Source organism: Mandrillus leucophaeus, unplaced genomic scaffold, assembly GCF_000951045.1.
Source record: "Mandrillus leucophaeus isolate KB7577 unplaced genomic scaffold, Mleu.le_1.0 Scaffold719, whole genome shotgun sequence".
In the NCBI taxonomy this organism is placed as follows: domain Eukaryota; kingdom Metazoa; phylum Chordata; class Mammalia; order Primates; family Cercopithecidae; genus Mandrillus; species Mandrillus leucophaeus.
In genome coordinates, this window is record NW_012107797.1 from 1,631,296 (window position 1) to 1,652,627 (window position 21,332).

Below are 21,332 nucleotides of genomic sequence, written 5' to 3' on the forward strand. Positions count from 1 at the left end.
AACCCAAATGTCCATCGGTGATAGATTGGATTAAGAAAATGTGGCACATATACACCATGAAATACTACACAGCCCTAAAAAAGAATGAGTTCATGTCCTTTGTAGGGACATCGATGAAGCTGGAAACCATCATTCTGAGCAAACTATTGCAAGGACAGAAAATCAAACACCTCATAGTCTCACTCACAGGTGGGAATTGAACAATGAGAACACCTGGACACACGGCGGGTAACATCACACACTGGGGCTTGTCATGGGGTGGGTGGAAGGGGGAGGGATAGCATTAGGAGATATACCTAATGTAAATGACAAGTTAACGGGTGCAGCACACCAACATGGCACATATACATACGTAACAAACCTGCACGTTGTGCATATGTACCCTAGAACTTAAAGTATAATAAAAAAATAGAGATTTATTATGGGGTCGTGGCTTACATGATTATGAAGGCAAGAAGCTGTCATCTGGAAACTGGAAGACTCAGGAAAACTGGTGATTTAATTCTGTCCAAGTCAGAAGGCCTGAGAACCAGGAGAGCTGATGGTGTCCATCCCAGTCCCAGGGGAGGAGAAGATGAGATGAGATGTCCCAGCACACAAACAGAGGCAGAAAGGGGTGAATTCTCCCTTCCTCCTTTTGTTCTACTTAAGCCCTCACCGGGTTGGATGATGCCCATCTCCATGGGGCCATCTACGTTACTGAATCCACTGACTCAAAGGCTAATGTCATCTGGAAACACTCACAAACACACCAGAAACAATGTTTAATCTGAGCACCTGTGGCCCAGTCAAGTTGGCACATAAAATGAACCTTTACAGTGACATCCCAGGATCTTGGACTGCCAAGTGTGGCAAATCACTTGAGCCTGGGAGTTCAAGACCGGCCTGAGCAACGTCATGAAACATGATTTTGTGTGTGTGTGTGTTTTTTTTTTTTTTTTTTTTTGAGACGGAGTTTCGGTTTTGTTGCCCAGGCTGGAGTGCAATGGGATGATCTTGGCTCACTGCAACCTCCACTTTCCGGGTTTAAGTGATCCTTCTGCCTCAGCCTCCCAAGTGGCTGGGATTGCAGGTGTGAGCCACCATGGTCAGCTAATTTTGTATTTTTATTTTTGTTTTTTGGAGGAGACAGGGTTTCTCCATGTTGGTCAGGTTGATCTCAAACTCCTGACCTTGGGTGATCCGCCCGCCTCGGCCTCCTGGGGTGCTGGGATTGCAGGCATGAGCCATCGCACCAGGTGAAACCCAGAACGGAAAAACCAAACAAAAACCACAAAGATTAGCTGGGCCCGGTGGGCTGCGCAGGTAGTCACAGCTACTCTGAAGGCTGATGTAGGAGGATTGCTTGAGCCTGGGCATCCAGTTAGCAGTGAGCTATGATGGTGCTGCTGCACTCCAGACTGGGTGACAGAGAGGGACTCTCTCTCAAAAACAGAAAGGGGAAAGAAAGAAGAAGAAAGTAAATAAAATTGCTAAATCAAGGAACAGCTTGACAGTACTGTTCCTTATTGAGAGAAATAGAGGCAAAGGTTAGCAGACACCAATGTTCACTTGGGAACTGCAGGTGTTCTCTGGACAGGAGGCTGCTACTTTTCCAAAAGAAATCTGTTATTGACTACCAATAAAAAATACATTGTACATTTGTTACAATACGCAAATAGCGAAACTTTATATAGCCAAGATCATATTCCAGCACTGCTCTAAGCCTTTTCCTGCTCTGAAATAGCTACTGTTGTTACCTCCATTGTACAGAAAACAGATGCCAAAGCTTGTTGTGAAAGGACCAAGGAAACTCATTATGAAATTGACTTGTTGTAAGTTTTGGACTTAAAGGTTCTTCCTGCTCTGCTCCTACATTGCCACATTTTAGTTAACATCTCTCTTAAAATACTGGTCCTTTCTGTATTTGGAGGGACTCCTCTTGCAATTTGAAGTTTTTTCTTCCGCTAAGCAGTTGGTCATAAGATCATCTGTGTTTTATGCAGTTTAAGTACCTCTTTAGACATTGTTCAGTTAGGAATGTAAATAGGAGCTAACATGGTGTGTAACAGCTGTTTACAGCCATTTTTGTCTGATAATACAAATATAAATGAATATGTTATTGCAAATGCAGGCTGGGAGAGGAGGGAAAATATGCAGAGAGAAAAGCCCCATCTCTGCTTGGAGTTCAGCACTGGGTCTCCTTCCCTTCCTTGTCAAGGCTGCCACAGTGACAGAAGCACACAGCACTGCCTTTTAGTGACACCTGCTGGGACAGACCTGGCAGAAGGGATTGCAGATTTGCATGGTTCCTGGCTGCCTCTGCCAGCCTGAGTTAGCAGCCCACTCCAATTCATGCTGAGCTTGGGCAGCTCAGGTTTGAAAAATTTCCCCTTCCCTTGGACCACCCACCATGTTTCACCAAGTTGCCCAGGCTGCTCTTAAACTCCTGAGCTCAAGCGATCCCCCACCCTGGCCTCCCAAAGTGCTGGGACTACAGGTATGGGCCACTGTGCCTGGCCTCCAGCAAACTTTTTAAAGAATGTGTGTAAGCTAGATGGCTCACAAGGTTGCCAGTTCATACCTCACATGGAGCAGATAAGCAATTAAGAGTTTTGGCTTAAAACTTTTCTCCTGCTCCCAGAAAACAAAAGGTGTTGTTGTCATTGTTCTTGGTCAACAAAGCACCTATTACACAAAGAAGGTAATAGGACATATCTGAGAACAGTCTGTTGAGATGTAGTTGAGACTACAGTCTGAAAAACTGAACAGAATTCCAAAAGAAAGCCATGTTATTACAGCATAGTAAAATGAAATATAAAGTGTACCATGTGTCTGAAATGTAATGTCTCTGAAGTAGGTAGGAAGTTTTGTAGCTCCACCAACCCATTCTACCACATAATCATTAAGATTACAATTAAACTAGCTACTAAAATTTAACAAACAAGGAAAATGGAACCAACAGAAAACTATACTGCATTAATTTGTAGAGAAATGATAACTGCATAGTTTCTTTTAAAGAGACAGACCTTATTTTAAGGATCTTTAAATTGAAGGATTCAAAAAGTGGTAAAGTTTTGGGAATTTATTGATTTGCTTTTCAAAGGAACTGCTGACAAAGATTCACCAGTAATAATCTGAACAAGTTGGAAACTACAGGCGACACTACTGAAACACTACTAAAATATTTTGGGGACATAGGCTTATTAGACAGAATAAAACTTCTCAGATGCTGTCCTTGATGTGAAAATGGACTGCTTCTTACTTTTCTAAACACACAGTGGTAAAATTAACAATATTCACTCACCTGTGTTCTTTCCTGCATATATAATAATTAAAATACCAATTATAAAACTAATATATCTTCTCCTTATTTCTTATGGATACGATTTCAATGTTTCACTCAACAGTGGTGTGGTTTAAGAGATTTTTTTTCATTTACAAGTTAAACCACAATCCACCCAAAGGGAATTGATAGTCTATAGGCTCATAGTGCAAATAAACACTTTAGGAATGCAGCAACTGACATTTCTAAAGTACAAAACAGATACAGTTCTTAGAAGATACATGCAAAAAGCTCTACTAAGCAGATGGCCACAGAACTAGAACATTGATAATTTTACTGGTGATGTCCATAGGACTCCAGAGGTTTCCAGACTCAACTTGAACTCTCAACTGAGGCTTGTTTTGTATTTTGCTTTTCCAGTTTCACTAATGACACAAACATGCTATAAAATGAAAAGCCAGACATTCACATTTAAACAGTATATTCTGAAATGGAAGGCAAGAACAGCATTTTACATATAAGAACACTGTTATGTTGCCAGGTTCTTACTAAACAGAGATAGTACTACTGTATTTTAGACCAGTAACTTTTGGGGAGGGTATCTTCTGAAAACAAAGCAGTAGTCTGTACCATTAGTTTAATTTGTTTCTTGTCTTAATATGTAGTTTTTTGGGTTTTGTTTTGTTTTGTTTTTTGTGTTTTTGCGACAGTCTTGCTCTGTCACCCAGGTTGGAGTGCAGCGGTGCGATCTTGGCTCACTGCAGCCTCTGTAAAAGGGTGTGGGAGAGGCGAGCATCACCTTTCATCACATTCTCTGTTTTTAAAGAGACGAGTCTCGCTCTGTGACCCAGGCTGCCGTGCGGTGCTGTAATCACAGCTCACTGCAGCCTTGACTTCTTGGGCTCTAGCGATTCCCCCACCTCAGTCCTCCGAGTAGCTGGGACTACAGGTGTTTGCCACTTCGCCCTGGCTGCATCACAACTTTTAATAACTGGCTTACAAAGAGAAACTTTAGGCTAAAACAACCAGTGTGCCTAAAGAACCAGTATTTATTTTTGAGAGCAAAAGCTGCAGGAGGTATAAGTCAAGTCTACCAAAAGCTAATATTATAACCCAAATGCTGCCTGTTGAAAAATGTTCAGCCATTAAAACAGGTTATGGAAGGTGCTTTGAAAGCCTTTACAGATGTTAAAGGCAGTCGCAAGAAAACTTACACTTTCATACCTTCCTAGATAAATACATGTGTTTAAAGAGCTGGAAAGGGTCTAAAGTGATTCTCAACCTGGACAGCACATCAGAATCACCTGGCACCATTAAAAAAACACAACCCAGGCTACCCAGGCCACAGCACTGACCAATCACATCAGAATTGCTGGAGATGAGACACAGGCTACCCAGGCCACAACCCGACCAATCACATCAGAATTGCTGGAGATGAGACACAGGCTACCCAGGCCACAGCCCCAACCAATCACATCAGAATTGCTGGAGATGAGACACAGGCTACCCAGGCCACAGCCCCGACCAATCACATCAGAACTGCTGGAGATGAGACGCAGGCTACCCAGGTCACAACCTGACCAATCACATCAGAATTGCTGGAGATGAGACGCAGGCTACCCAGGCCACAGCCCTGACCAATCACATCAGAATTGCTGGAGATGAGCTGCAGGCTACCCAGGCCAAAGCCCACCAATCACATCAGAATTGCTGGAGATGAGACACAGGCTGCCCAAGCCACAGCCCTGACCAATCACATTAGAATTGCTGGAGATGAGAGGCAGGCATAGGATATCCTGGTTTTTGTTTTTAACTCTCAGGTGATTCCAATGTGCAGCCTAAGTAGAGAACCACTGACCTAAGCCGTAGGCTCCCAGGGATCATCTAATCATGTCCCTCGTGACTCTTCCAGTAAATGGATAGAGCAGACACTTCAATTCCTTTTCCATTTAGAAAGAACGTAATGAGCCAATCCCAGCCAAAACCTTTCCCTCTACCTGAACTCAGGAATGCTCCAGAAAAGGTTCACTAAACTCAGTGCAATCTGTATGAGGAGTTCAGGAGAACTCAGTACCTTGTAGGCCTTCAGATCTGAATGTTTAATAAAGCTCCATCTCTAAGGCATGACTAGAGTTGCATCTGAAGCATTTTCCATCCTGTAAATGGGTAACCACTACTAAGAGGATATATGCAAATGACCAATAAGCAGATGGAAACATGTTCACCATCATTAGTCATCAGAGAAACACAAGTCAAAACCACAAGGAGATACCCCATCACAGCCACTAGGATGGCTATAATAAAAAAGACAGTAACAAGTGTTGTCAAGGATGTGGAGATATGGGAACCCTCAGACATTACTGGTGTAAAATAGTACGTATACCTTGTTAAACAGTCTGGCAATTCCTCAAAATGTTAAACATAGAGTTACCATATGACCTAGCAATTATATACTCCTGAAAACAGGTATTCGAACTTGTACACAGACATTCAAATCAACATTGTTTATAAGAGCCAACAGGTAGAAACCCAAATGTTCACCAACAGATGGATAAACAAAACGGGATATAGTCATACAATGAAATATTATTTAGTCAAAACAAGGGATGAAGTACTGATACACGCTCCAACCTGGATGAACCTTGAAAACACTAAGCTAAGTGAAAGAAGACAGGATATTGCATGAGTCCATTTATGCAGAATTCCCTCAATACACAAATCTGTACAGATGTTCTGTAGAAAGTAGATTAGTAGTTGCCAGGGGCTGGGAGAAGGGAGAATGACTGCTAATGGGTACAGGGTTTCTTTTGGGGATGATGAAAAGTTCTAAAATGAAATGGTGGTAGTAGATGCACAAGTCTGACTATATCAAAAACCACTGGATGGGACAACTTTAAAAGAGTGAATTTTATGGTATGTTTCACTCATAGTTCTGTAAAAAACAAAAAGAAAGAGTATATTTACAGTTCCAGAACAAGATACATATATAATATGCTAATAATCTTGTTATCTTCCCTACATTCTAAAGGCACAATTAAGCAGTTAGCTGGCTGCTCACTACAATGAGATCACATTGTAGCCAAAGTGAAACAGTGTTTGCAGTTAAAAAGATTTTCAAATATATGATCTCTTTGACTCACATAGTTTCCCTGAGAAAAAGATGTTAACAATCATTCCCCTTTAAAGATGAGCAAATACGTTCAGAGAGATTAAATATGGAAGAGTTTCTCAGGTTAACTGGCAGTGAAATGCCAGACTAAACTCCCCTCTCCATGTCTTTCTCACTTTACTGCTCTGCCTAGAACAGGAAAACAGTAACTGGGTGGGAAGAACCTTAGAAGTCATCTAGGCCATGCATTTTCTTTCCTTTTCTTTTCTTTTTTTTTGAGACAGGGTCTCGCTCTGTGGCCCAGGCTGGAGTGCAGTGGTCTGATCACAGTAGGCCACTTATTCTCAACAGAGGCGATATCACCTCCAAGGACGTCACAACTAATTCTCAGCAGGGAGACATTACAAATCTTAGACATTACAAGATTTGTGACTCTCCAAAAGTCAACCTTACCCGACAATCTTTTTTTTTTTTTTTTTTTTTTTTTTGAGATGGAGTCTCGCTCTGCCACCCAGGCTGGAGTGCAGTGGTGCGATCTCAGCTCACTGCAAGCTCTGCCTCCCGGGTTCATGCCATTCTCCTGCCTCAGCCTCCCGAGTAGCTGGGACTACACGTGCCCGCTACCACACCCGGCCAATTTTTTTTGTATTTTTAGTAGAGATGGGGTTTCACCGTGTTAGCCAGGATGGTCTCGATCTCCCGACCTTGTGATCTGCCCGCCTTGGCCTCCCAAAGTGCTGGGATCACAGGCGTGAACCACCACATCTGGCCAACAATCTTATTTCTTAGTGTTGAATTTCTCTCTGAGTATCCTATAAGCAGCACTGACGTGGAGTTCATGGAAGATACATGAAATGTATGCAAGATCGGTGCTACAAAACTATGGCGAACAGATAACTTGCATCAACAAATGACCTGAGTAGTTTTTGAGCATGTCACATTTGACCTGTGGCAACACAAGCTCTCTCTCTCACAAACCAGTCTGTCTCAATTCCACCGCATATACCAGGAAAGAAAAACAAAAGAGTACCCAGAGGATTAAAGTCTATGCCACGGTAGGTTGACATTGAAAACCCTAAAGAGCAGGTAGAAAAATAAGCAAGTGCACTGATAAGTTTCTATTACGTTGGTGCAAAAGTGATTGCAGTTTTTGCCATTTCACAGGGTACTACTTAGTGTCCTTTAACACATCTCTTATACTCTCATAGTGCCCGTCCCAAATCTATTTAAAAGAAAAACTCACTGAGAAACTCTAGAACTGGATATTAGAAAAGCTCATACAGTCAAATTGCAGACACATGGCTCATTAAAGGCTTATTCTGATTCAAAGATGTTTGACACATACTGTGATTAAAGGGGTTTATAAAAACCTGTCAATCACTCAGGAAAAAAATAAAAGTTAGATCACTACCTGACCCCCACATAAAACTGCCCATTTGATCTGAGACTTAAATTTTTTTAATGCTATTGTAAAAGAAAAATACCACATTCTTAAAAGTTTGTTTGATGTCATTCTATTAAAAACTTAAAGTAGTAAAAGCATAAACTCTGAGCCAGGTTTCTTGGGTTCAGATGTCTTCTCTATAGCTGACTAACTCTGTGCCTTTGGGCAATTCCCTATGCCTCAGTATCCTTATGTGTAAAGTGAGAATAACAGTGCCACTCCAGAGTTGTGGAGAGATGGAACTAAAATGAGAAATAAACCCAGGTAGAACTATAAAAGCAAAGGTCAAACAGCACAGGGAAGGTGAGGAGGTGAGGCTGACGTAGTAAAAAAGGAAGCAGGCATTATAACATTTCATTATAGACACAAAGAAGATGCAGCATCCATCACTCAATTCCAGGAGGTCCAGATCTTCAGGGCCCACCCCTTCCTATCACTTCCTCAGCCCCTTTGGAATCCTTCTTACTTTTTTAAGGGGGCCCAAAATCCTCTGCCATGCTACTCAGGACAAACTGATATAATTAGCATATTGAAAAAACACATGTTAATATTAGGCAAGGAAGTGACTGTAATTATGAGCTTTATTAACACACGACAAAATTATTTAAAAGATTATATCTTAAGATTTAGATGAGATTATATTACTTCTTAAAGACAAAATGACAGTTGAAAACATTTATCCTTACGAAGAAGTAATCTCTTCATCCTCCTTCAAATGAGAAAAATATTATATGTCAAAATGTCATACATACCTTGCGACTTTGACCATCTTTGGGTTGTACTGCCTGACCAAGGAGAGCAAAGTTTGCATTATTTTGCCAGTGTCAATAATATCCTTTCAAAAAAGAAGACATTGCATACCTTTAAATTCAGAGTCACTATATAAACACAAAGTACCAAAACCCCCATGTATAACTGCAATACTGCCATTCTTTTCAGTGCAGTGATTCTCACCAAAATTCACACTGAGATATTCTGGAATCTGTAAATCATCGTCCCTCAGCAAACAGTAAGAATGCCTGTCCCCAGGACTGGATTTTGTAGGTGCAGAGGTCAGTGACAGCAAATTTCTTTATATACATGCACATTTTTTAGGGAGCTATGAAGCTGTTCTTCATCATAAAAAGTATTTTAGATTTTTTCCCTTAGATTCAAGATAAAGACTCTCTCCTCCCAACTCTCCAATATAGGTGGCTAACAGAACACACTTTGAGAAACACTGCTTGATACCATTTTTAAAGGAACCCAAATTAATAAGGCTATAAAATATCTTTACATTAAGGTGAATCTCAGCTATTCAGTCAAAAGTAGGACATTAAACAAACCCATCTCTATTAGGGAAAAGATTTTTTAAACCATAACCCTAATGCTTTTCAATAAAATACTCTTTAAAAATGGAATAAAGCAGTGTGAGCCATCAGAAACACAATCGCTAGAGACTTGGGAAAAATGCCGATTTCTGGGCTGTGGCAGGTAGAATTCTGATAGCTCTCAAAATTCCTGCCTCTTTTAGGGAAAAAAGACTTTATGGGGTTTTGTTTGTTTGGTGTTTTGTTTTGTTTTGTTTCGTTTGTAGGACATTACTCTAAACAAACCTATCTCTGTTGGGGAAAACATTCCTGCCTCTCAAAATTCCTGCCTCTTTTAGGGATAAAAGACTTTAAAAAAAAAAAAAGAAAGAAAGAAAGAAAAAAGAAAAAGAAGAAGAAAAGAAAGAAAGAAAAGAAAAATTCCTGCCTCCTGGTGTACACAGTCAGAAGAGTTCCCTCCCCTTGAATGTGACCAGGATCTGTGAAAATAGTGGGATAGCCGCTGCTGTGACTAGGTTATGTGGCAGACTAGAGCAAGATTCTCCTGATGCTTTTGAAGAAGTCAGCTGCCATTCTGTGAGAGTGTCACGGGCTGGGACATGAGCCTTTAAGTAGCTGAGAGCAACCTCTGGCCAGCAGCCGGTGAGAAAACGGGCCCTCAGTCCCACAATCGCAAGGAACTAAATTCTGCCAACAACCTGAATGAACTTGCAAGAGGACTGTGAGTCCCTTGATTCAGCTTGGTGAGCCCCCGAGCAGAGGACACAGCTAACCTGTACTAGGAAAGTATAAAACACAAGCATGGGAATGATACATTTCAGCTTTAAGGATAATTGTCACACTTCTGGGAACGAAGGGAAAGAAATGTATTAAGACTTTTGATTTCTTTAAAAAAATAAGATCAGAAGCAAATATGGCAAAATGTTAATATTTTGTGGTGGGTACATAGGTGTTGAGCATGCCCTTTGTTCTGAGTTCAAAATATTTCATAATTAACATTAAATGCAAGCCAGGCACAGTGGCTCATGCCTATAATCCCAGCACTTCGGGAGGTGAAGGTGGGAGGGTGGCTTGAGGCCAGGAGTAGTTCGAGACCAGTCTGGCCAACATAGAGAAAGTCTGTCTCTACCAAAAAAAAAAAAAAAAATCTGGGCGTGGTGGCTCACACCTGTTATCGCAGCAATTTGGGAGCCTGAGGCCAGTGGATCACAAGGTCAGAAGTTCAAGACCAGCCTGACCAACATGGTGAAACCCCATCTCTACTAAAAATACAAAAATTAGCTGGGTGTGGTGGCGGGTGCCTGTAATCCTAGCTACTCAGGAGGCTAAGGCAGGGGAATTGTTTGCACCTGGGAGGCAGAGGTTGCAGTGAGCTGTGATCGCACTACTGCACTCCAGCCTGGGCAACAGAGCGAGATTCCATCTCAAAACAAAAACAAACAAAAAATATATATATACACACAAAAGAAATTAGCCAGACATGGTGGCACGCACCTGTAGTCCCAGCCACTTGGAAGGCTGAGGCTTGAGAATCACTTTAACCTCAGAGGCAGAGGTTGCAGTCAGCTGAGATCACACCACTGCACTCCAGCCTGGGCGACAGAGTGAGACTCTGTCTAATAAATCAATAAATAAATGCAAAAGATCCAAGTGAGTTGAGGAGGAAAGAGGTATCAAGGAAGGTTTTGTGGAGGTGACTTTTGAGCTGAGTCTTAAATGACTTAAACATGAGACAATAAGGGAGGGAAGAAGGACATTTCAGGTATGAGAAATAAGGAGTAAACCGTGGAAACAACCTAATGTCTGTCAGCCAATGAATGGACAACAGAAATGTCATTCAGATTGTCTCCAACTTACGATGGTTCAACATGAGATTCTTTGGCTTTAGGATAGATTTATCAAGGTAGTAAATCCATTTTCAACTTATGATATTTTCAACTTAAGATGGGTTTATCAGGACACAGCTAAGTTGAGGAACACCTGTGTATCATACAATTTGGCAAAAAAAAAAAAAAAAAAAAAAGAGGAATGAGTGCAGGTCCACTCCACAACATGAATGCACCTTGAAAACATTAAGCAAAGTGACAGAAGCCAGATACAAAAGGCCACGTATTGCATGACAAATTTTTCACAAAATTTTTAGTTTCAAGGGACCAAACTTGAATACTATACCTTCATGTTCTCAGAATCAGGGAACTTAAATAAAACTTCAGTTGCCTGACAAGGACTACATCAAAGTGAAAAGCCGTGGGAAAGAACTAGAAAGTATACTTTTGACCCTAGTTCTGTAAAGTTTCCTTATGCCACAGATAATACACATCCCCATTCCTGCCAAATTCCTTCCCTCATCTCTGTCTGTGGTCTCGATTCCATAAATAGGAGAAGGGCATGAATTTGCTTTAGGTAGATAGATAGATAGATAGATAGATAGATAGATAGATAGATAGATAGATAGATACAAAGATGGAGACACAGATGGAGATAGAGACAGATGTGCAGAAGATAAGTTCTGTGTAAATTAGTGTCAACATCAAAGTGGTACACCTACATCTATTCTGAAGAGAAAAGCATACCTCAAGGAAATTGACTTAAATATATGCAGAGAAAAAGTTTAAGCTGAAAGCTACTGCCCTCTTATATGAGACACTTTAAGAAATTACTTGGGGGGCAAGTGAGAAAATGGAGAGATGTAGCTCAGAGGATACAAAGTAGCAGATATGTAGGATGAACAAGTCTAGAAATATAATGTACAACATGAGAAATATAGGTAATAAAATTGTGCTGTATTTGGGATTCACACTAAATGAGATTTTAAGCTCCTCTTGCCACCAAAACAGAAAGAAAATGGGTAACTATGTGAGTTGAAGGGTACGTTAATTTGCTTCACTGCAGTAATCTTTTAACCATCTATATATATCCCATAAAATCATGTTGTATACCTTAAATATACAGAATACAATTTATTTAAAATAAAAAACTACTTCAATATTTTCTGCATTTTTAATATGCTCACTCAAAGAAAGTATTAATTTGCATCTTTGATATTAAACAGATATACACGTGTGTGTGTATGTGTGTGTGTGTGTATATATATAAAGTTATAGTTTTGGCCAGGTGCAATGGCTGACACCTGTAATCTCAGCACTTTGGGAGGAAAAGGCAGAAGGATTGCTTGAGGCCAGGAGTTTGAGATCAGCCTGGGCAACATAGCAAGACCCTATCTCTACAAACTTTTTTTAACAAAATTAGCCAGGGTGATGGTATGCACTTGTAGTCCCAGACACTTGGGAGGCTGAGGCAGAGAATCCCTTGAGCCCAGGAGTTCAAAGCTCCAATGAGCTATTACTGTGCCACTGGATTCCAGTCTGAGCAACAGAGTAAGATCTTGTGTCAAAAAAAAAAAAATTTCTTGTAATCCCAGCACTTTGGGAGGCCGAAGCGGGTGGATCACAAGGTCAGGAGATCGAGACCACCCTGGCTAACACGGTGAAACCCCGTCTCTACTAAAAATTAAAAAAAAAAAAAATTAGCCGAGCATGGTGGCAGGTGCCTGTAATCCCAGCTACTTGAGAGACTGAGGCAGGAGAAGGGCGTGAACCCATCTCAAAAAAAATTGATAATTAAGATAAATAGTTATAGTTTTATGAACCTTGACTGCAACTGAGGGAAAATTCTGTAATTGGCAAAATGAATTCTGCCTGCTTGCAAAACTTCTGACTAATAATGAATAATAGGAAGCCCAAATTAGAGGATCCATATCAGTTAAAAAGTTTTTCCAAATAAGAGTGACTGAATTCTCAGAGTTAAAAGATTGGGTTCAAATCAAAGACTTGTGAGATCTTGAATAAGTTACTTAATCCCTCTGTGACTCACTGTTCTCAAATGTAAATGAAGACAATTTGTAACCCAAAAAAATAAAAATGAAAAAGTTTTCTCTAAGATTGCAAATCCTAAGGATAATTTCATTTTAATATCAGTCACCATTTAGGCTGGATACACCAAAATGCAGACTAATTTTCCTTCTGTTTAAGGTCCACACAAAAATATTCTCAATAAAATGTATTTGTGTGTCAACTTTTGCTCCTGAGGTTTCGTCGTTTTTTCGGTTTAAAAAAAAAAAAAAAAAAAAAAAGCACTAGACCAGGCACAGTGGCCCATGCCTGTGATCTCTCTTAGGGAGGCCAAGGCAGGTGGACAGGGAGAACCTCTGTCGAGAAGAGGCTCCTAGACCCGGTTCTGCCTCTACTTGCTGGGGGTCCTTGAGAAAGTTGCTTCCCTCTCTGGTCTCAGTTTCCTCAGCTAAGAAATGGGGGGAGGGCCAAATGGTCTAAGGTTCTGGGAACCTCTAAGTCAGAGCCCGTAGCTGGTGGTCAAGATGAGGGAGAGGACCTCAGGGTCAGCCGAATGCCTGAGAGGCAGGACAGGCCCAAAGGTGAGCAACCTGAGCACATCAGGTGGGTTCAGAGCTGGTGCATGAGCCCCACAGCCTGCAGAGCAGCCCTGGACTCAGGAGCCCGCTCGCACCAGCCTGGTGGGACTTCAGAGATGTGGGTCCAGCCTCTCCTACTATTGCAGGGCTGGGGTCTGGGAGCTGCAGATTCTGTCCCCACAGCTGCCTTAGACATGCCAAATGGGCTGGGGCAAGACACACCCCTCTCTATGAAATGAGCAGTCAGTCCAAATAGATGCACTAAAGAAGGGCTGTGGGATGGACCCAGCTGTAGCCTGGGCTACAGACAGGCTTCCAGGGTACTCAAGCAGCTGGCCTCTGGGGTAGCAGCCCCAGGTATGCGAGGCAGGACTCAGATTCTAGGCCAAGCCTCCACAGGAAGGTCATGTCCCCTCTGGAGTGCCCAGGCACTCTGCAGGAGGGACAGCAGGCAAGAGGTGCGCTAGGAGCATGTTTCACAAGGTGCCCAATATTGCATCTGCTCAGATGGGCAGCAAGTTGGAAAGTGGATGCAGTAGGCACGGTGGCGGCTGCTCCCCACAGCCAGGAGTCCAGCCCAGCACCACCTGAGTCTGCCTCAGTCCTGCTCAATTGGGTAATCCATGTTCTGGGCCCTCTGGTCCCACCCACAGAGGGAGGGCTTTGGGGCGACCAGGTGAGCTGGTCCTTGTGGGGGGATGTAACCGACTCCTGAGCCTGGCGAGCCAGGAAGCCCCTCGCCAGCATCCCCAACCCCACCTCTCCAGCCCCCTCATTCCCTGATCCTCCCATCCACTCCCCTGCCCCAGCAGTTTCCTCTGCTCACGCTCATCTCTTTTCCTGCTCCCAGGCTCGCCTGGTCAGTGTCCTTCACTCTCCTCTGAGTCTCCCTCTTTCCAAGCCGCCTCCACTCTACTTGACACATTCTCCCTTAAGACACCAGAGTACACAAGCTCAAGTCCCTGCACCTCACCTTTACTCCCAGACAAGGGAGGGAGATGACATGAAGACCCAAACGCCACTCGGCAAGAGATATGGGGTATGCAGAGGGGCAGATCTGAGGCTGTGGAAGCTCCAGGGACTCCCTGCAGGAGGCTGCATTTCAGCTGGCTATTGAATGTGGCTCAGAGCTGACACCTCTCCTTGAAGCTCCAGACCAGGAGCCAGCTGCCAGCTGGACCCTCCATTTGGTGTCTCAGAGAAACCTTGCACTCTGTGGGTCTAACTCTGAACCCAGAAAAGCTCCGCATCTCAGTCCTGTCTCTTCTTAGGGAAAGCACCACCTCAGACCCAGTTCTGCACCACACCCACATTTGAGTCAGGGGCTCCTGCCTCGCACTGTGAGCACTTTGGATAAGCCAGTGCTGAGGGGGAAGGAGCTCTGAATGTCAAACCATGGGTTTCAACTCCACCTCCAGCTCTGAGAGGTGTGGGCAGGGAAGGGCGCTAGTTCAGTGTGCTGTAGAAAGACCAGTCTGCCACTGTACGGCACATGGATGGTGGGGGCAGAGTGTGGGTGGAGAGAACAGAAGGTGGACAGGGCGAGGGAGGCAGGGTCATGGCTGTAGCTGTGGAGATGGGAGGACAGACAGGACTTGGTGGCCACTTGGATGAACTGAGGGAGGAGTCGGGAAGAGACACCCAGTTTTGTATCAGATGTGTAGACCGTGGGATGCTGTTCATTGATCGAAGGAGGAGGAGGAGGAAGAGGTGTGGCATGAGAGGAGGTAGCTGAGCTCTGTCACGAATGTCATTTGAAGTCCCCAGGGAGAGCCAGGCCCGCCAGCGCCTTCACTGCTTCAGCCAGCCCTTGGGGTTCCTGTGCTCCCTGGCCCTCTCGGCTCCCGCTTCATAGCTGTCAGCTGCAGTGGGGGACAGTTGCACAAGGGCCCAGCATGTCTGTGTGTTTAGCCAGGGGACTGCCATGTGGCCCATGCCGAGCAGAAGCTGATGGACGACCCTCTGAACAAAACTCATTACAACAACCTGATCTGCCCAGTCACCAGCTCCTCACAGCTCATCTCCATCGAGACGGAGCTCTCCCTGGCCCAGTGCATCAGTTGGTAGGTGCAGAGGACACCTGTGGCTCAGGCTCAGGTGAAGAGGCAGCTCATGCCCAAGCCCCAGGCAATCAGTGTCCAGAGGAATGAAATGACTAGAGTTGATTTAGACTCACCAATGCATGGCGGTGAGGCTGGAGAAGGGTCCATGAGGTTTATAGGTTTCCAATATTTAATGAAGCCATGGTTTTGTTAACAAAAAAGAAATGAGGGTGGGAGCAGGATCACCACTGGCTAGGCAGCCAATGGGCCTGCATAGACTCTGCTCAGCTGAGTCTCCAGCACGACCATAAGCTTCTCCTCCTCATCCTCCCAGCCACATCCTACTCTCTCCCCCAGCTTGCTCAGCAGGTGACCTTACCGGCTCCCTACTTGTTGGGGGAAATAAGAACCAGACTGGGGGAACTGATGGGTACAGAGGTCCAGGTGTAGGGGCAGGACCCAGGGCAGTGCAGCCCCTACTGAGCCACGAGGGTGAGGGTCTGGAGAGTGGGCATGGCTGCTGCAGGCATGGAAAGGAGGCGCAGATGGCCGCACTCCCAGGGACCACCGTCAGGGTCTCCATATGTGGATGTGTGCAGAGGTGGGTGCTGAGGGAGGAGGTGCAGGGAATTTCTCATCTTCTCTCCACTGCCTCTGAGTTGGAGATGTCAGAGGGAGCCATGGCCCCTCTGTGTAAACTAACACAGTGTCCCCACCCACAGGGTTAGAACCCCTCCCCTGGAAGCGGCTCTGAGGGGAGCAGTCACATGTGGAGAGTGCAGGGCACTATGTCCAGCCAGGGGAAGGAGGACACCAAGGGGGTTGACCCTCCTCTGGCCAGGTGGCTGCCTTCTGACACACCAGCCTCTCTCTAGCACGGTGGCCCCCACACACCCAGCCTGTCAAACCTACAGCCCTCAAGAAGGCTTTGGCCAGATTAATGAACAGCTCTGTCTCCCAGGAGGAAGCACAGCTGAAGGATGCGGAGGGCAGTAGAGTTTATGCTCCGCCCCCCGCCCCTCCACAGTCGGACCAGAAAGAAGGGGGCTTTCAGCCAGGCTCTCCCAGGCTGGGGTCTGAGTGTCACTGCCCAGCTATTGGCTTCTTGCTGAATGGGTGAGCCCAGCTGCTCCTGTGCAGCTGCTACCCTAGTGAGGTGAACCAGCAGGCAAGTGACATGTCTGATAGTTGGGGATACAGGAAAGATTAGGCTGTGGGCTGCTGGGCCAGGAAGAGGTTTTTTTTTTTTTCAGGGTTTATCTATTGACTTGATGAGGGAGGGTTATAGGTACAACCAGTTTAAAGATGGAAATTTTGAGAGAGCAGGCAGGGACTTAGTGCTGGGTAAGGCAAGCAGGCTTCTCAAAGCAGCTCCTCTGGGGAGGCCAGAATCCTGTACCAATGTCCTCAGCACATTCATCAGCTGCTGGGGGAGTGCCGGACAGAGTTAAAGCACAGGAGAACCTTCTGGATGATAGGAATGTTCTATATCTTCAAAGAAGGTGGGTAACATGGGTAATGCATTTGTTCAAACTCATCAAAATGTAAAGCAGATCTGTGCTTTTCACTGAATGTCAATTATACCTCAAATTAAAAACATTTTTAAAAAGACAGATGGGCCAGACGCAGTGGCTCACGCCTGTAATCCTAGCACTTTGGGAGGCTGAGGAGGGTAGGTCACCTGAGTCAGGAGCTCAAGACCAGCCTGGAAAACATGGTTAAATCCTGTCTCTATTAAAAATATAAAAATTAGCCAGATATGGTGACACACGCCTGTAATCCCAGCTACTCAGGAGGCTGAGGCAGGAGAATTGCTTGAACCCAGGAGGCAGAGGTTACAGTGAGCAGAGATCATGCCACTGCATTAGAGTCTGGGCAACAGCGGGACTACTCCATTTAAAAAAAAAAAAAAAAGACATGAAGGTTTTCACTGAAGGCAGAGTAGCTTGTTATAGATTAGCCTCCCCACAACAGCAGTTAAAAAACCTGGACAAAAATGTGTCCCCCACCAAGAAAAACTATTTGAAGGTAATTGGAGACCTTCGATTACCTTCAAGCCAGGACTTGAGTGACCAGACCTAGGAGGTGACCCTGACAGTATGTAGTGCTTTTCCCACATTTGGTGATAGGTAAACAGTAGAGGGCTAAGAGGCTAAGAAACTGAGTCTGAAGTGGTAGCTAAGAGGCTGGAGAGCCTAGCTGAATGTGTTTGCCACTCACAGGGCTGAAATGACCTAATAAGAATTTGGGTCCCAGTAAGGAGATGGGACCTTGATGGGGATCCTGGAAGGGTCACCCCTAGGAGTCCAAATGAATAAAAAATAGACCAGCCCTCACAAAAACTAAAGCCTGCTTTAAACCAGCTTAGTCCCAAACTAGATGAAGGTGATCTGCCCTTACTCCAATTGTGTGCCATAAAGTCAAAGTCAATACTCTCTGGAGGCAGATAAAAGTTTACTAGCAACGCCGTAAGACAAGACAAGACTAAATGAGAAAGAACAAGAAAAAAAACAAAAAAACCCAAAGACAATAGAAACACACATGTAAGGAAGATAAGCAAGAAACTTTTTTTTTTTTTTTTTTTTTGAGAAGGAGTCTCGCTCTGTCACCCAGGCTTGAGTGCAGTGGCACAATCTCAGCTCACTGCAACCTCTGCCTCCCGGGTTCAAGCGATTCTCCTGCCTCAGCCTCCCAAGTAGCTGGGATTACAGGCATGCGCCACCATGCCCGGCTAATTTTTGTATTGGCCAGGCTAGTCTTGAACTCCTGACCTCAGGTGATCCATTCATCTCAGCCTCCCAAATTGCTGGGATTAAGGTGTGAGCCACCGTGCCTGGTCAGTATTTTGCCACAATTTAAAATAAATAAATTTTCTTTTCTTTTTTTTTTTTTCCAGGTTTGTGTTCTGACTATATTCTAAACAGTCACATGGCAGCTGACTCTTCTCTAGGCCTCGCTGCCGGCTTTTAGATGTTTATTATTTTTGCCTTCTTGTCATGTGCGCGGTAGAAGAATGGCAGGCAGGGCTTGCTGTAGAGATCTTTGGAGGGAGAAAGGCAGGAAACTGAGCACCGTGCGAGCCCTCCCCTGCTCCTGCCTGCCCCCCTCGCCCAAAGGCTCTACTCACCACCCTGCTTGTTGGCAGCCCCGAGCTCCTGAGGGACCGGGGTCCCTGGTGCAGACTCTTCGGCAGGGTTCTGGGCAGCTGCCCGCAATCCGCCACGTCCCTGGTTACGGTCGCTCACAAGCGGAAACACCAGCTCCACCTGGAGGGAAAGGTGCTCAGTTGCCACACCCGTGCCCACACCCACCTCCACACCCACCCCCGCAGAGATGCTGCATGACTTAGAGGGTCCGGAGAAATCAGAAGGCGGGAAACCAAGAGCGTAAGGGGGTCTGGGAGGGACCACCAAGGGAGACAGCAAAGCTGGGGTAGGAAGAGTCAGGCTCACCATGGCCTCCCGGCTCTCCAGTTCCTCTGGGATGCTTGGCATGGGCTGAGGTGCCTCCTCCTCCTCCACCTCCTCCCTGTCCAGTGCATCTCCTGTGGGGAGTGGCCAGAGGGCTCCTCAGACAACCCAACAAGGGAGGTAACAATGGGCCCACCTCTGCCCCCACCCTCACTGTGCAACCCTGGGCCAGCCCCTCCCCAGAGGGAAATCAGCAGCTGTTCTTTACTTTTATTTTTTTGAAGAGCCAACGTCTCCCTACGTTGCCCAGGTGCCGTCCCACTACCAATCAACACAGGAGTTCTGACATGCTCCATTTCTGCCCTGGGCCAGTTCCCCCATTCATAGGCAACCCTGGTGTTCCCCTACTCCCAGGAGGTCGCCATATCTATGCCGAACTTAGTGCGGATACCCGGTCGGCATAATGACCAGCTGTTCTAAAAGTCTCCTGCAACTCCTCAATCCTACACTGCTAACAGTCCCCCCTCTTCCTGGGGCTCTCTCCTCTTCCTCTGAGTGTCAGCTCCACCTGCAGGATAGGCGTCAGGGTAGGCAGTGGCTGGCTTCCAGATTCTGGGCCCATAAATGGGGTAGTGAGGGCACTGAGGGGCTCTGTCACCTGCCCAGGCCCCTGGCCCCTGGCCCCTTCCCCCTTCCTCCAGGCCTAAGTCACTGCCTCCCTTGCCTAGAGGCCCATGCCTCCCTCCCCAGCCTCAAATCTCACACCCTTCTTCCCACCATTTAAACTGTAGGCCACAGACTGGTGGAAAAGCAGAGGGAGCCAACCACCATCTGCTAAGTTGTGGTGAGGTCGTTCTGTATGATCTCCAGGGTTTGCACCCGCCTCCACCTGCTCCCCCCAGAGCTCGCCTTCCACCCCATCTCCACCAGCCTCTCCTCCAGCTCCTGCAGCCTCACCTCCTGCTCCTGCATCTTCTCCTCCTGCTGCCACAGCCTCAACTCCTGCTCCCGCATCTTCCCCTCTTTCTCTCGCATCTTCTCCTCCTGCTCCCGAAACTTTTCCTCCTTCTCCCACATCGTCTCCTCCTGCCTCCTCATCTTCTCCTCCTGATCATGCATTTTCTCCTCCTGCCTCCTCATCTTCTCCTCCTCCTCGTGCATCTCCTCCTGCCTCCACATCTTCTCCTCCTGCTCGTGCATCTCCTCCTCCTGCCTCCACATCTTCTCCTCCTCCTCCCGCATCTTCTCCTCCTGCTCCCGCATCATATCCTCCTGCTCCCGCATCATCTCCTCCTGCTCCCGCATCATCTCCTTCTCCCGCATCATCTCCTCCTGCCTCCACATCTTCTCCTCCTGCCTCCACATCTTCTCCTCCTGCTCCCATATCTTCTCCTCCTGCTCCCGTATCTTCTCCTCCTGCTCCCGTATCTTCTCCTCCTTCCTCCACATCTTCTCCTCAAGTTGCTGGTACAGGCGGTTCCACAACTGGTTCTCTTCCACCTGGGCTTGGAGCTTCGCGGACACACTCTGCAGCTCCTTACCCAGGTGGTCAGCCTCCTCCTGCAGCTGCTGCTGGAACAGTGAAAGTGTTGGTTTGAACCTCAGAAGGAAACAGACTCATGAGATAGTCATATAAATGTAATCTATCAAACAATGGTTTTCATCTGTGATCCTTTAAAAAATATTTTGTTAATCCCTACTCTGAGATTGTGATTCCCCAGGCAGGGCCCCACTTTGTAGATTTTTAGCACACTCTAGAGGATTCTATGGCAAGACCAGAACAAGGGCCCAAATTTTCCAGCTCTTGGCTGGAGCCTCCCCATATCCTGCTTGATCCCTAGACCATGGTCCCAGCCGGATGGGGATCCTGCAACCTCCGGGGCTGCAGCCACTTGCCTGTGGCAGCAGGAGCTTGGCCCTCTTCAGCTTCCTTTTTAGCTCCTTTACGTTGAGCTGGATCTCAGAGTTTTCAGATTCTACAAGTCGAAGTTTTTCTTGTAGTTCAGCATTTTTCTTCTTCAGCTCCTCATGGGTTATGCTATGACCAGAGGCAGTAGATAAAGGAATGAACGAAGAACAGAAAGGACCGCTGTGGTGATCAACTCTCTACTTTCACCCCACAACCACAGAACCATGGCATTGAATGGGACCCCAAGAATTAAAAGTCCCAGGTGGCAGGCCAGAGAGAAGACATGAGTTGCCTGAGGCTACCGCATGAGTCAGTGGCACAGCCGGCACTAGAGCTTCCCTGTGCACACATGAAAACCTGTATGAGCCTCTCACCATGCTCACCTGTACCCCCACCTCCCAGCACACCCCCCAC

At 45.7% G+C, this 21,332-nt stretch overlaps 2 pseudogenes; one reads left to right on the plus strand and one right to left on the minus strand.

Moving 5' to 3' along the window:
* Nucleotides 1–13,503: 13,503 nt before the first annotated feature.
* Nucleotides 13,504–14,674, plus strand: LOC105528505 (annotated as a pseudogene).
* Nucleotides 14,675–18,718: 4,044 nt separating this feature from the next.
* The window catches only part of LOC105528506, a 16,577-nt pseudogene continuing 13,963 nt past the window's right edge, over nt 18,719–21,332 (minus strand).